Below are 6,000 nucleotides of genomic sequence, written 5' to 3'. Positions count from 1 at the left end.
ACATCTTTGTTTTCGTTTACCTTGACGATATCCTGATTTTTTCACCGTCACTCCAGATTCATGTTCAGCACGTTCGACGTGTCCTCCAGCGCCTTTTAGAGAATTGTCTTTTTGTGAAGGCTGAGAAGTGCTCTTTTCACGCCTCCTCCGTCACATTTCTCGGTTCTGTTATTTCCGCTGAAGGCATTAAGATGGATCCCGCTAAGGTCCAAGCTGTCATTGATTGGCCCGTCCCTAAGTCACGCGTCGAGCTGCAGCGCTTTCTCGGCTTCGCGAACTTCTATCGTCGTTTCATCCGTAATTTCGGTCAGGTGGCAGCTCCTCTCACAGCCCTTACTTCTGTCAAGACGTGCTTTAAGTGGTCCGTTTCCGCCCAGGGAGCTTTTGATCTCCTCAAGAATCGTTTTACATCCGCACCTATCCTTGTTACACCTGACGTCACTAGACAGTTCGTTGTCGAGGTTGACGCGTCAGAGGTGGGCATGGGAGCCATTCTTTCTCAGCGCTCCCTCTCTGACGACAAGGTCCACCCTTGCGCGTATTTTTCTCATCGCCTGTCGCCGTCGGAACGTAACTATGATGTGGGAAACCGCGAACTGCTCGCCATCCGCTTAGCCCTAGGCGAATGGCGACAGTGGTTGGAGGGGGCGAACGTTCCTTTTGTCGTTTGGACTGACCATAGGAACCTTGAGTACATCCGTTCTGCCAAACGATTTAATGCGCGTCAGGCGCGCTGGGCGCTGTTTTTCGCTCGTTTCGAGTTCGTGATTTCTTATCGTCCGGGCTCTAAGAACACCAAGCCTGATGCTTTATCTCGTCTCTTCAGTTCTTCAGTAGCCTCCACTGACCCCGAGGGGATTCTCCCTGAGGGGCGTGTTGTCGGGTTGACTGTCTGGGGAATTGAGAGGCAGGTAAAGCAAGCACTCACTCAAACTCCGTCGCCGCGCGCTTGTCCTAGGAACCTTCTTTTCGTTCCCGTTCCTACTCGTCTGGCCGTTCTTCAGTGGGCTCACTCTGCCAAGTTAGCCGGCCACCCTGGCGTTCGGGGTACGCTTGCTTCCATTCGCCAGCGTTTTTGGTGGCCCACCCGGGAGCATGACACGCGTCGCTTCGTGGCTGCTTGTTCGGTCTGCGCGCAGACTAAGTCCGGTAACTCCCCTCCTGCCGGCCGTCTCAGGCCGCTTCCCATTCCCTCTCGACCGTGGTCTCACATCGCCTTAGATTTTGTCACCGGACTGCCTTCGTCAGCGGGGAAGACTGTTATTCTTACGGTTGTCGACAGGTTCTCTAAGGCGGCTCATTTTATTCCCCTTGCTAAGCTTCCTTCTGCTAAAGAGACGGCACAAATCATCATCGAGAATGTTTTCAGAATTCATGGCCTTCCGTCAGACGTCGTTTCGGACAGAGGTCCGCAATTCACGTCTCAATTTTGGAGGGAGTTTTGCCGTTTGATTGGGGCTTCCGTCAGTCTCTCTTCCGGCTTTCACCCCCAGTCAAACGGTCAAGCAGAACGGGCCAATCAGACTATTGGTCGCATCTTACGCAGTCTTTCTTTTCGCAACCCTGCGTCTTGGTCAGAACAGCTCCCCTGGGCAGAATACGCCCACAACTCGCTTCCTTCGTCTGCGACCGGGCTATCTCCTTTTCAGAGTAGCCTCGGGTACCAGCCTCCGCTGTTCTCATCTCAGTTCGCCGAGTCCAGCGTCCCCTCCGCTCAGGCTTTTGTCCAACGTTGCGAGCGCACCTGGAAGAGGGTCAGGTCTGCACTTTGCCGTTATAGGGCGCAGACTGTGAGAGCTGCTAATAAGCGTAGAACTAAGAGTCCTAGATATTGTCGCGGTCAGAGAGTTTGGCTCTCCACTCAGAACCTTCCCCTTAAGACCGCTTCTCGCAAGTTGACCCCGCGGTTCATTGGTCCGTTCCGTATTTCTCGGATCATTAATCCTGTCGCAGTGCGACTTCTTCTTCCGCGATATCTTCGTCGCGTCCACCCGGTCTTCCATGTCTCCTGTGTCAAGCCCGTTCTTCGCGCCCCCGCTCGTCTTCCCCCCCCCCCCATCCTTGTCGAGGGCGCACCCATCTACAGGGTCCGTAGGATTTTGGACATGCGTCCTCGGGGCCGTGGTCATCAGTACCTAGTAGATTGGGAGGGGTACGGTCCTGAGGAGAGGAGTTGGGTTCCCTCTCGGGACGTGCTGGACCGTGCGCTGATCGATGATTTCCTCCGTTGCCGCCAGGTTTCCTCCTCGAGTGCGCCAGGAGGCGCTCGGTGAGTGGGGGGGTACTGTCATGTATTGTCATGTTGTGTCTTGTTTCTGTCCTTTCCCTTCACCCTGTCTCCCTCTGCTGGTCGTTATTAGGTTACCTTTTCTCCCCCTATTTCCCCCAGCTGTTCCTTGTCTCCTCCTAACTACCTCGTCACCCCTTTTCCCACCTGTTCCCTTTTTCCCTCTGATTAGTCCTCTATATCTCTCTCTGTTTTTGTTCCTGTCTTTGTCGGATTCTTGTTTGTGTTATTCATGCCTGAACCAGACTATCGTCATGTTTGCTGCAACCTTGTCCTGTCCTGTCGGAATCTGCCGGTCCATCTGAGCCTACCTATGTTTTGTTATTAAAGAAGCTCTGTTTACGTTAATTCGCTTTTGGGTCCTCATTCACGCACCGTAACAGAAGGGCTATATAAATCAATTTGATTTGATTTGACGGGTGTCTGAAGTAAATCCTCCGTGTCAGACTTGTTAAAGAAGAAATCTTCGTCCAGTATGAGGTGAGTAATCGCTGTCCTCATATCCAGAAGCTCTTTTCAGTCATAAGTGACGGTGGCAGAAACATTATGTACAAATTAAGTTACAAATAAAATAAAAGAAACAAACAAAATAACAACATTTGGTTAGGAGCCCATAAAACGTCAGCCATGTCCTCTGGCCATCTCCTCTGGCGCCATTATGTCTAGAGATTTGAAAATAGCTGTGCAGCCAACGCTCCCCATCCAACCTGACAGGAGCTTGAGAGGATCTGCAGAGAAGAATGAGAGAAAATCCCCAAATACAGGTGTGCCAAGAAGACTCGATGCTGTAATGGCTGCCAAAGGTGCTTCAACAAAGTATAAGTAAAGGGTCTGGATACTTTTGTAAATGTGATATTTCCCTTTTTATTTATTTTTTAAATTAACTAGCAAAAATTTCAGTATGGGGTATTGTGTTTAGATTGATGAGGATTTTTTTTGTGTGTGTAATCAATTTTAGAATAAACCTGTGACGTAACAAAATGTGAAGGAAGTCAAGGGGTCTGAATACTTTCCAAAGGCAATGTATGTAGTACTCTTGTATAATAACTACACTTGAAGAGTAAACTGATATAATAGGCTACTGTAAACAATAGGTTGTCTGTCATTGGGTGGAAGGTTTTGGCCTATTATTTATTACATTCCCAACCCAACACCATTTGATTAAAATCAGTATATATATCAGTGTATTTTGTTACAATACTTTAATCATGGACATGTGACTGTTACAGCTTCAACATATCACCATCAAAGTGAAATTGCACAACACAATGCTCCTTGTTAGAAGATAGATAGACTTTAACGAAGACATATGCATGCCTAATGTGAAATGTGGCCAGTTAAATTATCCAAATAATGTTTTATTGGTGTTTCTTCCAAACAACAAATGGTTGTAAGAAAACAAATGCAAATTAACCACAAAACGGGCAACCGGACATCCTGCTAGTTATTGCTTTCCAAGACTGGAAAACTTTTGCGACTTTTCTAAATTTTCGCTTCAGTGCACTATAAGATGAATGATCATGATTGAAAATTAAATCAATGTGGACGATAAAAGCATGCAGTGCTTCCCTGAAGCAGATCAACATCATTAACTTTTAATCACCTGCTTTCAGACCACAAATGGTTTATTACCGTTCAGTCAATGATGATGTGGCTTATATAATTAACATTACTAGAGTTGATTTGATATCAAAGGAAATAGAAAGTCAAATGGTTATCAAGTGCCCAGTAAAACATTGAGCGTTTGAGTGATGGGACCCACCACATTTGGGGTCGAAACCACTAAAAAGCCCTTAGATAAGTAGCCTAAGTCATTCACTACCTTTTTCTTAGCCTCCCTTTGCTATTTCATTTATCCTTTTCTCTATCGCTTTCTCACTCTCTATCCCTCTCTCTCACTCTTTCTCTCTCTCTCTCGCTCTTGCTCTCTCTCGCTCTCTTTCCGTAGCTTTTACTTTAATCAGACCATATGGCACAGGAGGACAGAGGAATGGAGGGAAGAGAGGGGGAGAGAAAGAAAGGAAGGGAATCAGAGAGACAGAAAGAGAAGGGTTTTTTACTACGGATGTAAATGAGAGAGAGAGAAGCAGACAGCCAGAGATAGCTTCTCCAAAAGGGAGGAAGAGAGGAGGGAGGGACAGATAGACAGACATGGAGGATGGGAGGGAGGGAGTGGAGGAGAGAGGTGACAAATGGCCTTATTATCGGGCCTAATAGAATTTCCCCTGATCCCAGAGGGAAGTAGAATGGACTCTCCCCTCCTCCTCCTCCCTCCATCTGTTAGGGTTGGAGATATAATTTCATCACTCTGCAGATAATTGTGTGCATCACTCCCAGAGCCTCTGTCTGTCTGCCTCTCTGCCACAGAACAACAGCAGCAAAGCATGATGGGGGCGGCAGCAGGTGGCGGTATGGATGTAGAGCAGGAGTAGAGCTGTTCCTGACAACCACATAATTTCATTGACCTTAAGTGACAGCTTTCAAAAACCTTCCCAGCCCGAGGTCAAACATTATGGTAATTGTGTGTAAGAAGGAGTTCATGAAAATGGTTTGAATTAACAGTAATATTATCCTGCTAATTCAAATCTCACATTGAAGGTGACCATGAACAGGATAATTGATAAGCAAATACATCAATGTTAATTCATCAATATCCATTTAGTAGTTGTATATAATATATCACTAGAGATCCAATCAATCAAATGTATTTATTAAACCCTTTCAACATCAACAGTTGTCACAAACTGAAACCAGAGAAACAGAAACACAATAGTCTTGGTATCATAAACCTTCATTTCAACATGCAACCAGATTCCCACCAGCGGAGAGTGTAAAAGGTGAACAAACACTTTTCTCTGTGTGTGCGCTTGTGTGTGTGCCTGTGTGTGTGTGTGTGTGCGAGAGGAGGACAGAAAGACCAGAGGAGCACATTTTAAATGATGGGGTTTTCCAACATCTACTTTGATTTGACCAATACATAATCTAAGTTATGCTATCATAATGAGTATGATATCATCATTATTATATTAAAGCAATAGAAATGGTCATTTCTATAAAAAATACCTTCTCCTTTCCCCTTTCTTCCTTTCCCCCCCTCACACTAATAACTCATTTTCTTCTTCCCAAAGCTGCTGTTGCCGTTTGATCTGTTGTTACAGTCAACCATGACAAAGCAGAATACGTGTGGAATTATCTGGCAAGGTACACACAGGCTGCGTCCCAACTGGGGCTCCGGTCAAAAGTAACACATTATATAGGGAATAGGATGCCTTTTGGGATACAGACACAATGTCATACATCATCATAAGAGTCAGGTCTGTTCTGTTTCATAGAGGGATGTCATCTCGTTGCAGTAAATCTGGATCGACTTTTGACCTCTGACTCATTTGGAATCTATATTCTGTTGGATGGGGCACTCACTGTTGTAACATTTACAGTATGTGGTACAGTCAATATTTATAGTACCAGTCAAATGTTTGGACACACCTAAAGGGTTTTTCTTTATTTTTTTTAACCATTTTTGACGTTGTAGAATAATAATAATAATAAGTAATAATAGACATTAAAAATATTAGATAACACATATGGAATCATGTAGTAACCAAAAATAGTGTTAAACAAATCCAAATATATTTTATATTTGAGATTCTTCAAAGTTTGCCTTGATGACAGCTTTGCACACTCTTGGTATTCTCTAAACCAGCTTCATGGAA

Source organism: Oncorhynchus mykiss, chromosome 16 (assembly GCF_013265735.2).
Source record: "Oncorhynchus mykiss isolate Arlee chromosome 16, USDA_OmykA_1.1, whole genome shotgun sequence".
NCBI classification, from domain to species: domain Eukaryota; kingdom Metazoa; phylum Chordata; class Actinopteri; order Salmoniformes; family Salmonidae; genus Oncorhynchus; species Oncorhynchus mykiss.
Note: the sequence above shows the minus strand (reverse complement) of the source record.